This window comes from Schistocerca cancellata, chromosome 1 (genome assembly GCF_023864275.1).
Source record: "Schistocerca cancellata isolate TAMUIC-IGC-003103 chromosome 1, iqSchCanc2.1, whole genome shotgun sequence".
Lineage (NCBI taxonomy): Eukaryota > Metazoa > Arthropoda > Insecta > Orthoptera > Acrididae > Schistocerca > Schistocerca cancellata.
In genome coordinates, this window is record NC_064626.1 from 633,097,713 (window position 1) to 633,121,515 (window position 23,803).

General features: G+C 44.6%; 1 protein-coding gene across 1 annotated transcript in view; it reads right to left on the reverse strand.

The window, feature by feature from the left end:
* Window positions 1-23,803, reverse strand: part of LOC126183283 (DE-cadherin) — a 624,501-nt gene that overhangs the window by 290,455 nt on the left and 310,243 nt on the right. The gene's annotated exons all lie outside the window — the stretch shown is intronic.

Below are 23,803 nucleotides of genomic sequence, written 5' to 3' on the forward strand. Positions count from 1 at the left end.
AAGCTTCTCGTTGATCCGAATTGTCTAACTGTGCGTACGTTATCACAGAAACGAAATGCTGCTCTTGTCCGGGATGACTATTTGGAAAAGTAATATTTGGAACAAATTTGAAGTATAATTTCTTTTATTTTTCACACTACCGGTTTCGGATATTGCCCATTCAAGTGTGTGTCTAGCAACAGATGTGCCTATGTTACTAGAGAGACGCTTCAGAGCGTTATGCCCGAAACCGGCAGTGTGGAAAATAAAACAAAAATTATACGCCGTCTGGTGGAGGGATCGACTACCCTCCAGGCCACCCTGATTTAGCTTTCTGCTTGTGGCCAATATAGAGACGGCTGCATCGACAAGACTAACTGGATAAATGTTTCATGGATTCGTTGCCACGTCAGACTTTTATGGCATCGCAAGCATCTGATGACTTGTTGTAGGCAGTGTGGTACTCAACTGAGTTGGCCGAATTATGTTATGGAAATGTCAGTGAACTTCCATATGCACACTAGAGATTATGTTAACGTCTTTGAGGGAAGAACTGTGGTAGCATTGTTTATTTCGGTAGATGGTGGATGACCGCTTATTTCTATGTTTGCTTTCCATGTCAAGTGGTCTTTTCCGTGCACCCTAAGTGTACAGTAACAACAGCTTCTACCGTGACAGCGGCTACACCCTTCGCGACACGCTGAAGCGTGCGCTTGATGCTGACAGAGACAAATAAGCAAATCACCCAACCGCCTACCGAAATCAATATCGCTTCATGTTCTTCCATCACACACTTCGTAATCATCTCTGGTAGTATACGAAAGTTCCGTAACGTCTGCATAACATAATTCGGCCAGCTACGTATGGTACCACCGGCCTACAGGTAACTACTGAGAATGAAGAGAGAGGAAGTCGTCAAAAGCTTGAGACTGCGTACAAATTTGATTGACAGGAACAACATGTGGCGATTATGTACCATTTTCGCCGCAGAAAACTACGTTCTTAAGCTCAATTTGAGCTACGCGCCCCAGTAACTGCCTCGAATCGAGGGCTTGTTAAAAAAAAAATCTAACCACCCTCTTATTACCTATCCACAACGAACTTACATGACAATGTGCATACGGAATGGTAACCCCCCCCCCCCTTTCAATGGCATGTAGATGCCAGGCGCTGTGCACTTCCATCACTGTCATAAGAAGAAAACAAAGAAAACACCGAAAAAACCTTGACAAGTTTGTCCTTAGTACACGTCGACTAAAATTACGAAAATTTATACTGGTGCAGCGCGTATTTTTCCTTCCGTCTATTTTCGTGCGCCGAGAGCGCCTTATATCGTAAGCGAGATAAGCAAAGCCGCCCGGGCCATTTCCATCGCTGCTTCTTATCGGGCGCTTTCCTCGCCGGCGAAATTACATATCAAACCCAACTGCTTCCTGCTCTACACGCCGCTAGGAGCACCGGTATGAATATTTAATGCGCCGCCCGGTTATTGGCATATTGATCAGTTAATTTATGCCTCCCTGCGCTGGCTGCCTGGTCGCGAGTTGCTGAGAAACTGTTATTGAAATCCCTTTCGGGTGAGTCGCGGGCCGAGCATAAAAGCTGCCGTCCTGCAAGCACGCAGACCTCGCAAGTCGCACTGCTGCTGCACTGCACCTCTGACGAAAACCAGCACCAAGCAAATGAGTTTTGCTGCCAAGTAGCAACGCTACTAAAACGGTGGAGTCGGAGACATACTGTACAAGGAACTCATTAGCGTAATAAAAGATTTGGAAACGACGATAACTGGTGGCGGGAGACACTAGGAAACAGTTGCTGGCATAGAGATGGTGCTTTCGAGACTAAACTACGAACTCATCACTCCTCCATTTCCTAAATCAGGTAAAGAGAAATATCTCTATCATTCAACGGCTAACATGGGGCTTATTCCTAGTTATTTACCTGCTCCCAGGGACAACGAAAAATTTTTTGTTTTGGATATTTCACGTAATTATTACTGACCGAATTTACAAATTTCAAGCGTCTGTATAACACACTCATTAAGAGCTATAATACTGTGTTAAAGATTAAACACAATAAGTCTAGTGTAATAATTAGGAACTGTGTTTATATCGTGGAGCAAGTTAAGTCATGGTGAACAAATATCCGGACTTTATTCATCCGTTGTTTGAGAATAAGAGCACTTCGCAATATCCAATAAATTTCAAACTTTTGCGAAACTTTTTCTCGCAATACCGCCAGCAAAATGATGAAAAGCAAGAAGTCTATCGCTTATTACAGTTTCGCTATTCTTGCATTACACCGATTTAATTCTCACTTCTTTACTACCAACACAATTGGCAACACGTCTGGCACACAGTAACCATACATACTGTAAGTAAGCTGTTTAGGTTTTCATGTTGGTAACGTCACGTAGCGCTATGTATGAAAATCACTGACTCTGCTGTGTGCAGTTTGAGGCTGGTCGGCATTGTTGCAATATTTGCTATTGTAGTGTTGGGCAGTTGGCTGACAGCGCGTAGCGTTGCGCAGTTGGAGGTGAGCCGCCAGCAGTGGTGGATGTGGGGAGAAAGATGGCAGAATTTTAAGAGCGGACGATCTGGACGTGTGTCCGCCGGAAAGAGTAAATTTGTAAGACTGGATGTCATGATATATGACTTTTGAACACTATTAAGTTAAATACATTGTTTGTTCTTAAAAAAGGTAGCGTACAATAGAGAATAATTATTTTAAAAGAGGATATGAACAAAAAAGCAGAGTTTAGGGACAACAGGTTTAGGTAGGATTTTCTTGGAAATAAATAGTGAGGTAAGTGATTCATGAAGTTATAGATTATTGTTAGTCAGGGCCATTCTTTTGTAGGGACTTTTGAAAGATTGCGTTGCGCTAAAAATATTGTGTGTCAGTTTAAGCACAGTCATTTATTATTTTTTTCTAAGGGGACGTTTCAATACTAAGGGGACGTTTCAAAACCACTGAATTTATTTGCAAAATTATATCATTGTGCGACACGCGGATCGAGAAATATGACGTTTTGAGAAATATAACATTCTACACGCAGGAACTCGATTCTTTTAAGGTATCGGAAAAGCAGCTTTCCTGGTAGCGAGAGAAAAAACGAAAACCTTTAAAAAATTTATAGCTCTATCACTTTTTCGAAGTACAGCACTATTCTTATCGTCAGGATAAGACCGTGATTGCTAAAATAGGTTTTTTTTCTTTTCTAACACAGTCGATTATGTTTACCAAAGACTTGTTTCGACCGTCTTGCACAGGTGTGACAACCTTTATTGGATATATATGCATTGTGGTCCATATTTCATTCCAAACTACGCAAAAGGTTTCTTGTGTAGCCTGCCAAACTTCAGGAAGAGGGAATTTTACGGAACTATGACTGGAAGCTGCGATTGTGTTCATTCTCCAAACAGATCTAAACACATACTCTCAGCTAGTCCTCACTGCAAACATTACAGGTAAATTCAACCTGCTCCTCGGTACTGAGCAAGTGCAGCGTTAATGTGCCCTTCAGTATCGAAAACGTCGATGGGTTAAAAGGGTGTAAAAAGTACAGAAATGTTTCAGGGGCGCAACACCAAGACTCTTCTCGCTATGATGGAGAGGCAAGATGGCGCTGCTACAAACCCGTCTTGTTAAGCGAACTGAATCCATCAACTGCCGAAAACTCTTGACTTTACTGCTCGTGCTTCACTGGCGCTTCTGATGAAGAACGTTAATTACTCTTAACTTTACCCCAACTTCGTGTTGGGCTCGCTCCACGTCACTGGGAGGACCGGTTCTCTGAGTACAGAGTTGCTAGCATCTCGCGAGGAAGCGGTACAAATGAAGCCAGGCGGCGGGATGCACTCCTCAGATGCAAGATCTCCTGGTGAGTGACGATGCCTAACGCCTTGAGACCGAAGCGTTATCAATGACCTATTTACATGCGGGTCGCCGTTGCACGATAAGACCGAAAGATGTAATTTTTGCGGAAAGAAAAAGGAGAGCTATTAATACAAGTGCTGACGAAACAGTGCAACTACAGCCTTCAGTAGGTTGCAACGGCGCATTTCAAATTGTTTACTTAGGCATGCTGCTTGACTTATCCTAGTTGCTTTACGAAATAAGACCACCTGGTTAAAGAAAACTGTGGGCGAATCAAGACGCGAAACCGATCATTATCTTTGGCGCGCAACATTGTACCACCGCTGCCATCAAATCACGTCAGTCGGTGGTGCTCCTCTCATTTTCTAAGCAGTATTCGCATATAGTTAAGTGTCAAAATGTCGTTTATGTGAATCGAGATCGCATATGTGAATCGAGATAGCGATAGCAGCATATTCTTATGACTTTTTTTTAACAGCGAAAAACTTGTAATATGGCATTCTTAGGCAACGTGACATCTCTTTATAAACCGGCATCAGCCGGCCGATGTGGCCGACCGGTTCTAGGTGCTTCAGTCTCGAAACGCGCGACCGCTACGGCCGCAGGTTCGAATCCTGCCTCGGGCATGGATGTGTGTGATGTCCTTAGGTTAGTTAGGTTTAAGTAGTTCTAAGTTCTAGGGGACTGATGACCTCAGATGTTAAGTCCCATAGTGCTCAGAGCCATTTTTATAAACCGGCATCTCTGCCCCAGGAGGGAATCAGCACCCTAGAGCGAGAGGAGACATATGACCGCCAATGACCCAGCAAAGAGGAATTTTTAGTGCCTAAATTAAACTGGATATGAAATACACTAGACGGAGTATTCAGCCCAAAACTTTAATCGTTACCGATAAACAGTGGGTGGTGAACTTGCGTTGCAAAGTAATTTCTTTCACCGATAAACAGTGGGTGGTGAACTTGCGTTGCAAAGTAATTTCTTTCATTTTATTAAAGATTTTGTTGGGGATATGAAGGTCAAAGCATAAGAATTGCCGGGTGGACACGATGCTGTTAGAGATGAAGTACAAGCTCCAACTGCATAGGTATAGCAGCTCAGTTTCGAATGTGCTGTTGTAATAAAGTAGGAGAGCCTCTGCAATGCCGTTCGTGTTAAGGGGAAGTATCAAGTGGGCTGATGCATGAATGGGTTCAAGTGGCTCTGAGCACTATGGGACTTAATATCTGAGGTCATCAGTCGCCTAGAACTTCGAACTAATTAAACCTAACTAACCTAAGGACATCACACACATCGACGCCCGAGGCAGGTTTCGAACCTGCGACCGTAGCTGTCGCTCGGTTCCAGACTGTAGCGCCTAGAACCGCACGCCCACTCCGGCAGGCGCATGAATGGGAACTTGGAGGCGTGCTATGGCGGTGCGTACAGCTCTGCAAAGCCACTGTACCGGAGTGGCGTAGTTGTTAGCGCACCTGCATAGTGAGCATGAGACGCTCGGGTTCGAATCCTCGTCTTGGTGCAAGTTTCCATGCAGTCTCTCTAACAATGTACTGCCTCGACAGATTTTGTCTCCTTTAGCGGCAAGCTACATAACGTTTATAAAAGTTGGAGGGATGTACCTGGAAAGTAACGACAAAATGCTCGAGTGATACCGACTGCACGCAGACCCGAAACTCTGCCTGATCCTGAAGTGGTCACGTTCACGCGCTGTCACTTTTCGATACAAGTCAACTGCGCGTGGTGGTCATTATTCGGTGAAATCAACTGTGCGCGGAGAAAAACAGCTTAAAGTTGGCACTCTAACATTTTTCCCTCCAATTCCCAGGGACTTAGGCGTGCTATTGATGAAAATGGCCACAACTGACTAACTGCCTTGACTATATCTGTTCCAAATCAGACACAATAATTGACAGTTGAAACATAATATTGATTTCGTCGCAAGGTCATTGCGTTTTCAGTTAATACTTTTTCCCACGTAACTTCCGTTTTATCAGGCAATGTCTGCGCAATCTGCTTGCCAGCGGAAGTGTTTAAACTCAGAAGAATGTTCCTACAGCCATTGTGCAGAAATTCTGGACGTGTGGTGTAGCTCTGTCCTGCTGGAATTGCGTTATGTCCGTCGGGATCCACAAAGTACACGAATGGATGCTGGTGATCAGACAGGATGCTTACTTACCTGTCACCTGTCAGAGTCGTATCTAGACGTATCAGAGTCCCACAGCACTCTAACTGCACACGCCCCACACCATTACAGAGCTTCAACCAGCTTGAACAATCTGTAAGGTGCCTCTTACGCGAGGAAGACATTTTTACCAGTTATAATACATTGTCTCTTTTTGATGTATTCACGATAGTTAGGAACTGCTGTAGTCCGTAGCCGGCCGTCAATCGGAGACCATTTTCCACGCTGGCTGGCTAGGTGACGAAGCGACCGTATGCCACGCGTAGTGGGGTGGGGTTCGGCGCTGGACTATAGCAACAAGCGTTAGCCTGGGAAATATACATGACGGAAAGTACCGCCATCTTGGCGCCAAAGTCACCGATTTTGTTTATTTATATTTAATAATCAAAGTCATTTATAACAAAATGAATACTAGGGGGAGCCTCTGGATGTTTAAAACTATTTATCATAATTTTGCCTCGTTAAAATTCACACCCGTTCATTAACAAATACATATCTTAGTTAGTACGAACTTGATCGGAAATCCACGAACTATGACGAAACTAGTAAGAGATACGGACTGCGCGCCGAAGTCGGCGTTAAGAGCTCTTCCTGTCTTGTTCGATGGTAGCCTTGCTCTCGGTTACGAGTAGTTTGTGACATGAGTGTTTCATTATTGATCTAATAGGAATAAAAGTGACATTACGGCATTCTGAATGTTAATTTCGAGTAAATAGATCCCCCAAAGTTGATCGATAGCAATTTCAGATAATTAGCTTCCACCGACAGAGACATCCAATGCGCCAATGAAGAATCTACACGGGACGGCATTTACGAGAGCTGCACCGCGCACAGGTAGGAGGAAATCTGACGACACGACCCACCAAGGCGGATCAAGGAAGGTCCGACTTACACTCGCATATTCCGGGTGGAAATGCTGACCAGTTATACTGTACGTCACATATACCACCCTCTACGGACTCGCGGCTAAGCTGAGTAATAACAGTATCAGTTTAGAAGCGAGGGGATCTTGCAAGTCCACTGCTGATATGCAGGGTCCATGGATTCATGAGACTGTCTCCATACGCGTACAGACCAGGCAACATTTTTCCAATCATCAACAGTCCAATGGTGTTGACGGGTCCAGGTGAAGCGTAAAGCTTTGGGTCGTGCAGTCATCAAGGGTACACGAGTGGGCCTTCCGCTCCGAAAGGCCATATCCATGATGGTTCGTTGAATGGTTCGGACGCTGCAACTTGTTGATGACGCAGCTTTGAAAATCTCCAATTCATCGCTACCTCGGTGATGCTGTGTCCCATCGCTTGTGCGCCGATTGTTAACACCACGTCTGAACTCAGTTAAATCTTGATAACCTGCCACTGTAGCAGCAGTAACCGATCTGACAACTACGGCAGACATTTCACACAGCACAGTACTCTGAGAAAGTGATTAAATATACTACTGCTACCAACATCTGAATCAAACATTACGAAGTAGGAAAAAACATTCGCGCGAGGCCACCAGTTTGCTGATGCAATGCTGAACCTGCTCTTACGCAGTTGGGTAAACAGTAAATCTCCTCGCGCGCCATCGGTACCCACATAAATTAATTACGTAACACCCTATTTTTCTAGGCGATTATTAGATCTATATGAATACGGCTCTTATTAATCAAGACAGGTAATTTAAGGTATTTTATAACACATAAAAATAAATGTGTCATTAACAAGGGCGACTGCAGCAACCCGTGAATGTATTCAACATTCGGGAGGCGCTGGCCGAGCACGAGATGTTTCCTCACAAAATTAAATATGTCACCCTCTGTGCCGAATTTTGAAGGCAGTCCACGACGGGAAGACTCGCGGATGTACGAGAGAAGCATGGCAAATTTCAGGCGGCTCGGCGGTCGGTGATTGCAGGCGCTTGTCCGTGCTTAGCGACAGACAATCGACACAATTTGGCGCGCGGGTCACATATTGGCCTCTGGTGTCCAGAGGAACGCGGCCCACCCCACAATGCACCGCGCGGATCGACGCATGACGCGCGGCCACGGCCTCGCTCTCCATCCGTCTCGCCAGCGGGGCATCTGTTCCGAGGACGCAGTGATTTATCGCCACTGTGGCGCGCGCGAAGAATGCGTCCGTCACGCAAATGGCGAGAACAAATCGCATCCGAATAAAAGAAGGTGGGCAAGTGACGTACGTCGTATTTACACTAGCGGCCGCCCACACCACCGCCGCCACAAATTAAACTGCGCAGTAGAGGGAACGTAACGCGCCCCGGCAGTACGAAACTGTCGCGTTGAGATAGGTTTCACGGTGCACATTAACTGGGCGTTTTATTCCCATGTGTTTACATTGAACGCGTTCGCATCTAATGGTATAAACAACGCCAGAACTGCGCTGCAGTTTTACATATGTGTTTTAAGTGGGTCAACGTTTGGACGGAAATATCACTTAGCCGAGAGATATACGAGGGTGGTTCTAAATCTATTTTCTATTTTTCCAGTCAACGAAAGAAAATTAGTGAAAAAATTCGCGTAGTCGCGAATGTTTGTCCCGTGGTAGGAGGGAGCGATATGACCAAAGTACTAATAATCCTGACCGTAGGGTGTGAGCGTGTGGGTGGGGGCAAAGAATGCAAAGGTTTCAGTTTTTCTTGGATAACTCGAAAACCGAGGCTTTTACTAAAATGTTTCTCGGTACAAAATTAAATTATTGTACATTAAATTCCCTACAAAAAAAAGGTGCCGTTTCTCTAGGAGAAATAGTATACATGTTGTACACAATTGAGTACGAGCAGATTGTTAAAAATATTTTTTCAGTGGAATGAAATTCTTGTTAATTGATAAACGAAGTGGGTTACGAACAAATATTGAGTGTGTGTAACACATGTAAGTGCAGTAGAACCGTATTTAGGGATACATTTTCTGTGGGTGTGACGGGAGGCACGTGTGTAGGGTAGACGTGTGAGGGAAGGTGGGTCGCCAGACTGTGGCCATGCACTCTCTCCTTCATAGGCCTGCAAACCGAAGAGCGATCACTAGAATCCCCACTACGTCACAAAAAGCAACTAAACGGGTGTTTCACAAAAATGACCTTTCCGCAGCTCGCCTTACCAAACACTGGCGACGCAGAGCGCAGACCTGCCCGGTGATGTTTGTTTTCCACAACGTGCTTTAACACTACATGGAATACAGGTATGAATTACCAAAAATGCTGACGCAGGTCCGAAAGTTTTATGTGACCGAAAACTTTTCAGTCTCTATTCAGTGGTCCACCACGTATTCGTCCAACTTGAAAGCTTGTTTGGAAGTGAAGTATAACGCCACAGCTCTGAGTGTCTCTTCCCACTCTATACGGAATTTAATTCACGCGGAATATTTATAGACACGCCGGGGTTCTTATTAACTTACTGAACCTCCAGTGTACTTTACTGCTGTAAGCTGGTGAGTATGCTTCACTGTACTACTATAAGCGAACGGCACATGAATTTACACAAAACCAATTACATCCTCGGTAAGCTCCGGGATCGATACACTGACAGTGTAGTACACGGAACGGTCTGCTGTTAATATCTAAAGCAATGAAACAATATTAGCTTCGTGGAAAGAACTTATTACTTCCAGCTCTTGCAGAGTAGGCAACACCAATTCAGCTAACAGCGAGTTTGTTAATGTAAACATTAATATAAACAGATGTGAATATGCGCCAACGTTTAAACTGCTTACGTTGACTACGGTAAAGTGAGCGAACATTTCATTCATTTTGGAAGTTCGTCTATGACACTGCGAGACCTTAGCCTGTGTAACAAAATACAAGCAATAAGAGATTAAACTTAAGATCTCTCTCGTGTTACCGTTCTCGACGGTGTGGGAATCAACCTCAGTGAATCAAGACCCTCCAAAGTAAGTTAACACATGAGACGGGAGACCGTGCGTGCACACCACTACTGTTACGTCGACTTTTCTCTCTGTACATCTACACATGTAACTAAATTAAAGCCCTCCGCTGCGTTTATCTCTCTGTATGTGAAGGATTATCTCGGAACTGCTATAGAGATTTTCATACGATTTTCACTAATACACTCATTCACGAGGAAGGTTTCTGTATATAATTTATAGCCGCTGAGCCAGCCAAGTAGTGGCAGGTCTCTAACTGACCTGAAATCTCTGACCAGTTTCGGCTCGACTAAGCTGTTCAATTGGAAGGAAGCCCGCACAGTCTTTCAGTTGCAGTAGAGACTTTCTAACAGATGTTCTTTGTGCGCTTCTTACTGACTCTACTCTGTACTTAATGATCAACAGAATTAAATTATTTTGTGCAAGCGGTGTACCATCGCCCGTAAATACATAAAGAACATCTTTTTTATGTAATACAATGAGCTGTTAATATTTTACTTGCTATCAGTTTCCATCTGTATTCATTGCGCTGTTTCTAATATTTCCGTTATGTCAGAATGGAAGTACATATTCCGCTATTCCAGAAAGGTTATTTGCACAAATGCACAAACTAAGGGAAACGTGAACAGTTGGTTTAAATTAGAAAGAAAACTTTTACGCATTACCAGTTTCCCAACACTTGACGTTCGTATCGTTTCGTGAAAGAAGGTCAAAGCGGAAGGAGTCGATGCGAGCAATTCGTCTTTGGGGAAGACGCTGTACAGTGAACCGAAGCAGTTCTTTCAAATGCATGAGGTTGGTCCTTGTCGACTGCAGCTCGCAGAACTCTGTGCCACGCCACAGTAAGAAAGATTGTGGCTGTGAATTCCGTAGTAAGAAGAACCCAGCTCATTTTGCATTCTGGAACAGCGCACACCCATTTCTCCATTCATCCCTCCTTCCCTCAACAAAGAAAACACACACACTTCCCTCAACAAAGAAAAACACACACACACGCACACACATGTATATCCGAATCTATCACACTACGTCTTCTACGGTTTGCTACGCAGCAATTAGTTTGAAAGAAATCACCTGTTTCACTGGACTATACCTTAAAGTGTCAGAATCTAAACCAGTATTATATACACTCATGTTTTATTTTTATTTTGTACTGAAAGGGGGGGGGGGGGGGAGGGGGGCAGGCAACAGACGTGACCAATCTGCGATCATTTTCCTAGAGCAAAACTGCCATAGTTTACGTCAGCTGAGCCGTGACGCGACGCGTCATTAAGAACAGCTAGACCATCGACTGTGAGCTAAATCGCTCTCTTCTTATGTTACACTAATAGCTTACCTTCCAATAAACACTATAAGATGGTACATTTTCTGGCGTTCGTGCGCAGCCGCGAGAATAACTCAAATGAGTGTAAAATCATGCAATTGTAGGTTTCAAACACACTTTGCCACAAATACGAGTACAAGACCTCCAGAATTCACCTCATAACCCGAGATGTTTCAGTACTGAAATTCGACGATAAGGTAAGCTTCAGCACACAATTCGTTTATGCCCCGCTTATGCTTGGAGGCACTCTTTGAATTAAGTATTACAAAGTTCGGAAAGTTGACTGTCGTCTTCATAGTAGGTTGAGGGTACCGAAGGGCCCAAATTTAGAGAGGGGAGGTGTACTTAAGACAATGAAAATGACCTGAGACGCTGCTTAGTCGGATGGTAAACCGATGTGATTTCATCTGTGATCTTCACAATGCAAGTAGTTCAATAACTGTGCAAACAGCGTTGATCGCTGCTATACAGATCGCAGAGTGATAAAGTAAGTCATAATAACGGCAAGAAGATTGTTTTTTTAACATGAAGTGCTAAATGGCAGTTTCAACGCGTTTGCCGCAGCAATACAAACGAACAATACATATATGTGTGGTGCCTGTTCTGTCGGACATCCTAGACAGAACAGGATATCCCGATAAAACCACCCACCCCCCCCCCCCCCCCACACACACACACACACACACACGCACACACAGACACACACACACACACACGAGGGAGGGAGGGAGGGAGAGAGAGAGGGAGGGAGGGAGGGAGGGAGGGAGAGAGGGAGGGAGGGAGGGAGAGAGAGGGATATGCTAATTTCAGTGCAGATCTACACTGCGTCCCAATTCTTGCGGAACTCAGCCGAAAGCTGCTAGTAAATGGGATAATGGATGGTAGACTGGACGTTACTAGAGCGTGACAAGTTGCGAATTCGGATCGGACGGAAAGCCTGTCCGGATGGCCGAGGCGATTAAGGGGCTAGAACGCGTATAGCGGAACATTCGATTTCGAGTCCATGTCCGGCAAAAATTTTCCACTTCTCTCCCTTGAATTTATTTCAACACAAAATTGCGGTCGATGCCTTCGTTCGTCTTAAATTTTTTTATAAACGGCAAGCGGTTGTGTTGTTTAACTACCGTGGTTCCAGCGTAAGCTGAGATGTGCGGCGCAGCGAACAGTGTATGCGTGACTGTTGGTGCTACTGCTGCGCGATGAATATGGAGCGGCTCGAGTCGCAGTAATTAGCGCCACAATTAGCCGCTAGGTGGCAGACGAAGCAAGTGAGCGGTGATTACTGCCAAAAGCCCGACGTGTCCCTCTCACGCACCGCACCTGCTCCGGCACAGTTCTGGCAGCTAACGTTACTACCGGCATCTGCGATTGGGAGCTTCAGTATCACTTGAGCACACATCAGTTACTGCATTACATTCAACTTCTGCTTCCGGCACAAGTGTTACCTATTGTGTGTCCTTACTCCCGTTCCCTCACATCCCTGCCCCTAGCATTATTTCACCTTTCATCGTAGTGCTAGATTACAGAGGCTTGCATAATACTGCAAATATTATGTCTCAACAAAACCACTCTACAAGGATACAAGGCGGGTAGTTTACTTTCCTTATTCCGTTATGGTACAGAGCAATAGAAAATTACACTATGTATGTACGCATCTCGATTTCCACTAAGACGGCCAGCCGCGGTGGCCGAGCGATTCTAGGCGCTTCAGTCCGGAACCGCGCGACTGCTACGGTCGCAGGTTCGAATCCTGCCTCGAGCATGGATGTGTGTGATGTCCTTACTTTAGTTAGCTGTAAGTAGTTCTAAGTTCTAGGGGACTGATGACCTCAGATGTTAAGTCCCATAGTGCTCAGAGCCATTTGAGCCATTTTTCCACTAAGACGTGTTCGAAAAGCGAGATACACAATGGAGACAACATACTTACTGGACGGTCTATCCACAATGACTATTTTCTAACTTCACCCGAGAAGGTTACTTCCAACAATTTACATTTAATCGGTTTAACTTACCTAAATTAAGGTTCTCGGCGAAACACCGTAATAATTTAAAATTAACTTATCTAAGAATCGCTGCTGCACTTTCATAAGGACTACGCTTCTAACAAGATTTTACCTTCGACTAGCCGGCCGGTGTGGCCGTGCGGTTAAAGGCGCTTCAGTCTGGAACCGCGTGACCGCTACGGTCGCAGGTTCGAATACTGCCTCGGGCATGGATGTGTGTGATGTCCTTAGGTTAGTTAGGTTTAATTAGTTCAAGTTCTAGGGGACTGATGACCTCAGAAGTTAAGTCGCATAGTGCTCAGAGCCATTTGAGCCACCTTCGACTATTTCGTCAGAGTGACTTCATAAACAGTCCATATATTGGAGCAGTAATGTAAACAGATTGCTTACAGCTCACATTCAATATTTACCTACCCTAGAAAAAATTTCTACACTATCGTTCAGTTTCGAACCACCATGGGACGGGATCTGGAAGTTTATTACTAATCACAATCTGACTGTCGGCATGTCATTCGCCAATCAACATCATCATAAAGACACAATAGCCTGTTAAACACAACAGCACTATCAATGAGAAATTAAATTGCTGTTGGCACTACTAATAATTCTTTGTAGTAACAAGGTTAGCGATCATGCGAGGTGTAGCTATAAAATTACGGCAATGACGATACCACACAGTAAGTGTATACGACAAAAATGAACGACGAATAGCTATGCAGCGTGAAGCTTTCTCGGTGGAATGCGCTATCTCTGGTGACTGTAGACAAATAACTGTGGAGTGGGCTTTTTGTGTAAGAGCTGTTATTTTGTTTTGCCGGAACAATATAACAATAAAGCAACGAACTGTCCACGAAACTTGGAAAAACTCTTACTGAAACCTATCTTTTAGTAAAACAAGGGTATGAAGATAGTTTATCACGTATGAGAGTTTGAGTAGTTCATGTGTTTCCAAGATGGCCGAGAAAACTGAATGAAGATAACTCCCGACCGCCGGCCGGTGTGGCCGAGCGGTTCTAGGCGCTTCACTCTGGAACCGTGCGACCGCTACGGTCGCAGGTTCGAATCCTGCCTCGGGCATGGATGTGTGTGATGTCCTTACTTTAGTTAGCTGTAAGTAGTTCTAAGTTCTAGGATACTAATGACCTCAGAAGTTAAGTCCCATAGTGCTCAGAGCCATTTGAGCCATTTGTAACTCCCGACCGGGACGCCCGTCCTTCAACATAAAAGTGGATGAAATATCGAAATAATATGTAATATGATTCGATCTGACCCTCGGTTGAGTATTCAATGACTGCTAAAACTGGAGGAATTGACAAAGAATGCGTAAAGCAAATTTTACATAAACAATTTAACATCAGAAAAAAATGTGAGCGAAACTGATGCCGAAAATTCTCACTATCGAAGAAAAAGCAGCTCGTGAAAATGTTTGTACTGACACGTTGAATATCAGTGAACAAGGTCCTAATTTCCTCGAAAGGTTGATTAAATGTGATGAATCTTAGTTTTTCATTTACGATCCAGAAACTACGCACCAATCCATGAATTGGAAGAGCTCAGCTTCACCTAGAGAGAAGAAAGTTCGAATGAGCAAATTAAAGATTCAAAAAGATGATTTTTTTCGACATTCGTGGAGCTGTTTATCTTCACAGCGTTCCTGAAGGTCAAACTATTTATCAACATTACTGCGTTGGCTCTTGCGCAAGTTCGTGATAAAATAATAAAATATCGAGCCCCGGAAGACCGAGGCCTGGGTTCTGCATCAAGACAACGCACCATCTCAAATCGCATTATCTGTTAAGAGGTTTCTAGCTAAGTACGGTATCCCAGTGTTAGACCATCAACCTTATTTGCCTGACCTATTATCATTGGCATTCGCCAAAAATCTGCATTAAAAAGATCTAGACTCTCAGTCCGTTGCGGTAGTGAAAGAGAAAGCGGCACGCACCGTCAAGTAGCTCACAGAGAAAGACTTTCAAAACTTTTGTCATCAATGGAAATTCGCATGGAGCGTTGTGGTAATAGAGGGGGGCGTATATTTAGGGTGACAATAATGAAATATGTACAGGGTGAGGCAGTGAAATGGCACGATTTCGATAGTGGTTGTCGGGCGCGGAGGGGGGTTGCGAGAGTGGGGGAAGTGACCTTGGGCGTCTAGAGTGGTGGAAGTTTCAGTAGCCATGGAGCGTTGGTCGAGTGCGCAACGTGCATATGCCGTAAAGGCATATTACAAAAACGCGGATAGTGTGGTTGGTGCTCAACGCGCCTTTCGTCGTGAATTCAACCTGCCGCCACGGGCTCCCGTGCCATCAAGGAAAGCCATTCTCCTTTGGGTTAAAACCTTTGAAGCTACTGCTAGCACAACAAAGAAAAGAGGCGGCAGCACAAAAACAATCCGGACACCCGAGAACATTAATCGTGTGCGCGAAGCGTTGGGACGAAGTCCGCGAAAATCCGCGAGACGGCACAGCGCAGAACTTGGTCTCAGCAATCGATCAGTAAGACGGATTTTGAAGAGTGACCTTCACTATCATCCATACAAAATTCAGGTAGTGCAAGCCCTTAAACGTAATGACTATACGCTTTTGCCAGTCAATGCTTAACGTTATTGAACGAAATGAAGAAATAGTGCATAACTTATGGATGAGTGATGAAGTCCACTTTCATCTTAGTGGGTACGTAAATAAGCAGAACTTCAGATATTGGTCCTCAGATAACCCGCACGAACTTCATGAAAAACCTCTCCATTCTGAAAAAGTAACAGTCTGGTGCGCAATGTCATCTCGTGGAATCGTGGGGCCCTATTTTTTTGAAGATGAAGATGGCAACACAGTGACGGTAAACTCTGGACGTTATGCTGACATGTTGACCATTTTTGGTCTGCCTGGAATTGATCGACATGATCCAGATGCTGAAACACTCTTCCAGCAAGATGGTGCAACAAGCCAGACTGCTAATGTCTCAATGGAATTGCTCAGACTTGCATTTCCACGACGTCTAATCAGCAGGAATGGCGATTTCCCCTGGCCTGCCCGTTCACCAGATCTGACGGCACCAGACTTTTTTCTTTGGGGCTACCTCAAGTGCAAAGTCTTCCAGGAAAATCCACCAAGAACAAAAGAAGACCTGAAGGAGCGAATTCGACAGGAAATTAACAACATTCCAGTACAGATGCTACGAAACGTCATGGGACAATTTCATCTCAGGCTTAGACAATGTGTGCAAAACCAAGGACGACACCTCACTGACACCATATTTAAAAAATGATAAAAAAGTTAAATCTTTAATTTCCACTCTTGTACTTGAGATCCATGTTCAACTATTATGACTTTACTTGTAAATAAATCTTTGGTGGTTTTACAAAATCGTGCCGTTTCACTGCCTCACCCTGTATGTATTCGAAATAAAATGTTTTACAGCAATAGTCCCGTGATCTTGTAACCACACCTCGTTTGACACTTTCATGGAGCACCGTGTGATGTTACATTTGTTCGCTTTGACCACACGACATACAATATAAACTGGAGTAGTACTACCTTTCACTCATTTTCGTACGATTCATACATTTTAGAACATATTCTTTTACCGTTCACGTCTTCCGTGTTGCGTCAGTGCGTCAACCGTACTGGATCAGCATTATGTTAGTCTCAGAGGTACATCACACGCAAAACCAACTGGAACGTGACAATTACACGAATATCTGAAGCTAACCAAGCGTCATGTCCATGCAATGACATCACTGCCAACTGTACTTCTGCAGCAGGTCGCTCTATTACATGGGGATATATTCGGTACATCAAGCCTGTAGTGGACTGCGACATGTTCACGGACTACAGCTGTCTTCATAGACTTGCACATAGAATGATCAGTGTGAGCATGGCCCGAGAGCTGAATCATCTACAAACGGTCGTGACACGTGCTGATGACGCCACGGAATGTGTGTAGTCTGCATGTGATGTTCCAGGACGAGGAAGTGAGCTTTTTTAGCACTGCTGAACAACCTGAGGGCCTTATAATCTCTCTGCTGTGGTTATACGCCAATAGTTCTCAGGTTTCCTTGAAGTGTCGTCTCAGTACCAGCAGACACGTTACAGTTGACTACAGAACATTTTTCCCTACGGGAAGACACGATGACTTTGAAGACAATGACCGTTGTTAATTTAATGGCAAGAAGAGAAAGAATATAATGGTCTGCCTCACTATTTTGGACCCACACATTCCGTTGGTGGCTGAGCACAGGTCATCTAGAGAGATAATATAAAATTTAAAAACTGTACTGTAGTTTACTGTAGCATCCTCGCGTTGCGAGCAACTGCACTTGGAAGTCCTAGTTTTGTCGTGGTAACACTATTCGCTCGTCGGTCGAACTTTCTTGTGTGGCAAAATACCGTCAGATTAGAATCGCTAATAACTACGAGACTAACAATGCGTAAGCAATGGCTGAGGCCACAAAGAATAGTTCGTGTCTCTACCTGTTTGTCGCGCAGTATTTGGTTTGTCTGTAAAGCCGTCGTACCGGTGTAGGCGCACCATTCTTACGAATCAGTTTGTGCAAAATTATAAATTGGTATAGGCTAGGGCATTGATTCGGGTGTCACTGTCAGAACTTGCAGGACACTACTAGGACACAAAGCTGGATAATGAAAAATAATAATCGCCGAAATATAAGCGAAAATCGGTATTAAATTGAAAATTAATAAGTAATGAAAAATGTGACTCGTTAATATGTGTGCATTTATAGAAAACGAAAGTCAGAGGAACGTAGGCGTCGAAAGGGATCAGAAAGCCTAAATCTCTAGAAAGTACAGGGCCGAGCGATTACGAGGGCTACGCCAGCGCCAAAACGGCAGACACCGAATAGGTAGGTGGCACATGTGCAGGCGTCGTTGGAATACAATATAGATAAGTTTTTACAGTCTGACAATTTATGAATATGTAGTTTTAGCTTGACGATGTCCACTGTGGACAAACGGTAGTTACTGTTATTCTGAAGGAGGTTGGGTTATCCCGACTGAAACCTAGGTAAATGCTAGGTAAACGGTGTAACTGAGACTGTTGGCTATACAGTTGCTGACAGGGCCGCGAAATGTTGAAGATATTCAATATAGAAAACAGTTATACTATAAACACTGATGGTACGGTTTCAGTGTGACCTGAAGGTGGTTAAGGAGACGTTTTCACGAAAATTCTACGGCCCGCAGCCGCACTGCACGCACACAATTCTTTTTCTGGAGCTGGCTGGCTGGCAGGCAGTGTACAGTACCACAATTTGCAGTCCCATACAACACTGATGGGCTGCTCGCCGTTCAAACTTACGCACACTGCTCTGCCCTTCGCGAATTATTCTGCAACACGAATCCCGGATGCCACAGCCGGTCGCGCCCTCCTCAGACGGGAAGAGACCCCGCTCAAAGGCAAGGGCCTGGACGAGCAGTGACGTAAAGCATGTCGCCGCGGCAGCGGCGGAGGGGAGGGAGGGAAGATAATCCAATCCCGCAGTCAGGCCGCCCCGCGCGAGGCAACCGCGAGGGGACGGTAAAAAAAGACGGATTGTGTCGCGAATTACAGGGCCAGTCGCTTTTGTGAGCGGCCTAAAAGGCCACAACGCCAGCCAGCCAACACGACTAATCCCGGCGGGGCATGCGCTGCGGAAACCCGACCGTGCTGCGCCTTTCATTAGCGGCCCGTGGGACCGCGTGGGCCCGGGGGCGGCCGCCCCGCACAAAGGTGGCAGCACCGGCGCCGCTGCAGCTACTTGTTCCGCCGTTTAGCGGGCGCGCCGCCAGCTGGACACAGCTGTGACCCCATCTGACCGTACACACACACACACACACACACACACACACACACACACACACACACACACACACACAGAGAGAGAGAGAGAGAGAGAGAGAGAGAGAGAGAGAGAGAGAGAGAGAGGGGGGGGGGATACGGAAGGAGGAAAAGTGGGAGTAACTGTTGTAGACAGGTCTATTGACGCGAATACCTATTCCAGTACAAGCTTTTGTTTCCCCGCCGGGGCGCTACTGACGCAAGACTCGACGTGCCGCCCCAGGGGTCTCTAGCCACGCCTCACGCACAATACCTCTGGCTCCCTCTCGTAGGCGTACAACAGGTATGACTCTGCACTGTACACTAAGATGCTAAAGTCCTGTCACTGCCCCTCTTCTGTGGTCACGATGTGTACTTATACTCCATACGTCGTTTCTTTCTTTTCAGATGGCGGACCCAAGTACCTACTGTGTGGTAAGTGCGTGGGCTCATGAGCGTGGACACACCGGGAAAATATAAGCGGTGTGGAACGGAAATTTGCGGCACGATTCCTTAACGAAGTTCCACTAAATCAAACCATACCGCGATAGCAAAAGAATCTTCAGAACCGGGTCCATTTTAGATTTAAAGAGGACAGGTCAACCACTGGCGCAACAACAAACACGTGCCGCAATGATGGTTTCTGTGACCAAATCGACTATAAAATCACTGTGGGAATGATCAGCTCAACACGGAATTCCAAAAACGACTATGCTGGCACACATGAAAAAAAGGTTTGGTATTACAATCTTTTAGTCCAACATTCGTAAATGAGTTGTGTGATGAAGACAGGCGGCGAAGACATGGAAGCTCCACGGTGGGGCAAAGTTTTCTCCTCAGATGACTGTGCACTTCACTTCATCGATGTTGTCTGAATAGGGACATTTTTCTGGAGCAAGTAGAACCCATACTCTTATGAAGAGTAACAGAATAATACGCCACATTTTATGATCTGCGCTGCAATGTCCAGCAGGCATCTCATAGGGCCGTATTTCTTTGACAGTTCACTGAACCAACACTCTTATTTGCAAATGTCGTGTATATGGTTCAAATGGCTCTGAGCACTATGGCACTTCTAAGGTCATCAGTCCCCTAGAACTTAGAACTAGTTAAACCTAACTAACCTAAGGACATCACACACATCAATGCCCGAGGCAGGATTCCAACCTGCGACCGTAGCGGTCGCACGGTTCCAGACTGTAGCCCCTAGAACCGCTCGGCCACCCCGGCCTGTCCCGTATATGATTTATTTCCAGAGCTCCAGAGACTGAACATTCTTGCTGACAGTTGGCTTCAACAAGACGAGTTCCTACCCATTACGCTCCCCGTGTTCGATAATTCTTGGACGAAGTGTTACTCCAGAGATGGACAGGGAGAGGATCAGTGTATCGGCCTGCGCCTATCGAGGGGCCTCCGAGAAGTCCAGATCTGACGTCATGCGACGATTCCATTTGGGGTATAAGCAGGTAGCATGCCGCGAGACAACGATACCAGAAAACTGACGAATTGAAGCAAGTTGTCAGGGAGGCATTCAAGAAAAACACACTGTCTCTGCTTTGGAGAATTTCGCACATGACCTGGCGCCGCGAAATTTTGTGCCGCTACAATTATGGTGCCCATTCTGATGTCCTGGGTCACTAAACAAGATGGAACGTTAAGTATCAACGTTTAAGAAAATGAATTTCTAGTGCAAGTCCGTGATCACTGTGAATATTTTGTGAATAAAATTCGTCTACATCGCTATTCACATTTACTGTACCTATTATGCCTTTTCGATACTATCATCATCAGATATCAAAAATCTTAGAACTTGCAGAACAAGGTTTTGTGTCTGTATTAAAACCTTCGCATTATCAGGGCATCAATATTTTCTTAAGTTTTCCACTGTCTCTGACTGGTCTTCGGCTGTAACTTTTTTAACTAAGGTAAATGAACGTGCCCTAAGGACTACTTTTGCTTTGGAACCCTATCTATAGCCTATGAAACCTCGTCTGTTGGGCTAGATATAAACTGAAAGAGTTCGCAACTGTCCAGGAAAGCATGGTTTTCATTTTATCTTTTCTCCTTGTACAATTTCTGGTCATTAGCATGTCTCTAAAGAATGACACACTGAAGACTATCATTCCGGGTTTTCAAAATGCCTCAACAATTGCTGTGACTGTCCGTCGTTTACTTCATACCGGGAATTTTCAATGTATTTGCTATCGTCTGCGTAACAGAATGGCGACTGTAAAACATGTCTTTATTTAGACTTTATTATAATTTCCAATGTTTCACCCTTTTCGTCCCTCTGTTATGAAACATTCCAATCACGTCCACAGCTTCACATTTTAGCATTATGTAGTTCTTTATCACTGTTATACATTATTCCAATGTACACTTAAGCAGATACACTACATTTAAAGTGATTTGATACTTTGTTCCCATGTTCGAGTGACAGATTGAAACGTTAATGCTGCCTAGAAAGCCGCCAAGTGACAAAGGCCAGATCGACTTTATAAAACCAGAAACGTTCTTAAATTATTTGCCTGCGCTGATTACCGTGTTACAACCTAATTGCAGGTCCTGACGCAAACTGATGACAGTGTTTCACCAGACGGGAACTACTGTGAACTAATCGACAATTCTCAAAGAGAATACAGCAAAATGAAAGAATTCCAATAGCCATCTCTCTCTCTCTCTCTCTCTCTCTCTCTCTCTCTCTCTCTCTCTCTCTCCCCCTTCCCGATTTTCTAACTGTGTAGTGCGTACTTTTTATTTCTCCACTGTAGTGCCCATGATGCACAAAAATGCTTTTCACTTCATAAAATAATGTTTTAATCATAACGTTTGTTCCTTCCTCCAGTCGAAAATTCTGCTTCTTAGTTCACGACACCTGCTCTGTAAACGAAGAGGAGGATATGTGAGTGACGAATCGGAACAGACTCCGTGTCTCGTTCTTTTTACAAGAAAGGTAATTTAAAAACTACTAGTAGCAAAAGCAGCAGTGGCAAAGCGGCGGGACAGGAGAAAAGCTATTCCTGGTAGCCGGCCGAGACCGGGGTAATTTACCAGCTCCTAAAATCGAGTGACTGATGTCGAGAACTCTTTCTTTTGTTTCATTATCCTGAGCCTCTTCAGGAAGGGCACCGGCTTTCACTCTCACGAAGAGGTTGAAAAAGAAAGAAATACCCTTTCAAGTTCTCTTTCACGTAAACACAAAACGCCAGCAATAAAAGCAAAGCCGGCGCGGGCCTTTATGATCTGTCGCGTCCCGACAGACAGCTAAGCAGCTTGCTCCTGCCTGCTCTCTGTAGCGCCCTTGACGCAGAAGTGGCTGCCCGTTTACGAACTGCTGGCTGGCCACTGCCTCCTTACGTGCGCGACTTCGTGGGTGCACTTCGGGTAAAATGGTTCCAGTTCTTACAAAAAAAAAAAAAATGTAGCCGAACACAGAATAAGCTGAAGGGGTCGGTGGAAAAAAGTGCTAACCCGCAACAGCGTATTTTCAGTTATTGCATCTTGTGAGTTTCATCAAATTCTGAGGCGAGAAAATACGTACATAATACAGGGTGTTTCAAAAGGAATGACCTGATTTAAAACTCCATATTTATTGATAAAAACATATTACAGACATGGGATAAATTGCAAAATACCGCAAGATCTTCAAGTGTTTTCTTATGGGATAAATTGCAAAATACCGCAAGATCTTCAAGTGTTTCCTTTAAAGCCAGTACCGTCATTAGACTGTTGTTTATTTACAGTTTTACATTTACACTTACACAATCATGATTTCGGCTTCAAAGTGCCACTATCACGTGTTTTAAGTGTTATAAGTCGCCTGGGATGGCATACTGTCGTATTAAAATCCATTATCAGACTTATTCTCTGCCAGATATATCGACTCTTAAGACAATGTGTGTAATACGACAGTATGCCATCCCAGGCGATTTATAACACTTGATAATGGCACTTTGAAGCCAAAATCATGATTGTGTAAGGGTAAATGTAACACCGTAAATAAACAATGGCGGTACCGACTTTAAAGAAATATGTTATGACTAGGGCCCTACATTATGAAAAAATTATTCAAGTTTTTTGCTGTGCTATTACAAATGCTCAGTGTGCCCACCAGCAGTAGCACGAACAACATGTAGACGACAGCTAAACTTGTCAAACTTTACACAATGTATCTGCTTGTACAGAAGTTGTGGCAGCTGATTAGTCTGTTCTTCACACTTCTACATCACAAGCTAAAAGAGAGATGAACACACTTTCACGTATTAACACAAGAAAAAAGCACTTAGGGTCATCTCTGGCAATCTTGGAGACCAAGACTGTATGGCGGTGTCTTCGTGTCCCATGCGCCCTATCCTGTTGGAAAATGAAGTCACCGGACTACTCCTGAAGTTGTGGAAAAGCTAATTCTGCAGCATTCGAAGAAATCTCGACGCTGGATAGGACGCACGGTACTGCGAAACGCTGTCCTCCATTGTTGCCCTCCAAGATGACTAGACATGAATATGAAATTTTTTCCTTTCGGCGATATAGGAGGGAAACTGTCCACCTCTCCATTAAATCTTGACATAGAAGTGAAGTACAGAGTATCGCCCGCAAAAGCAGATACATCGTGTAAGGTTTATGATGAATTTAGCCATCGTCTACACGCTGTTCGTGGTTCAAATAGTTCAAATGGCTCTGAGCACTATGGGACTTAACTGCTGAGGTCATCAGTCCCCTAGGATTTAGAACTAGTTAAACCTAAC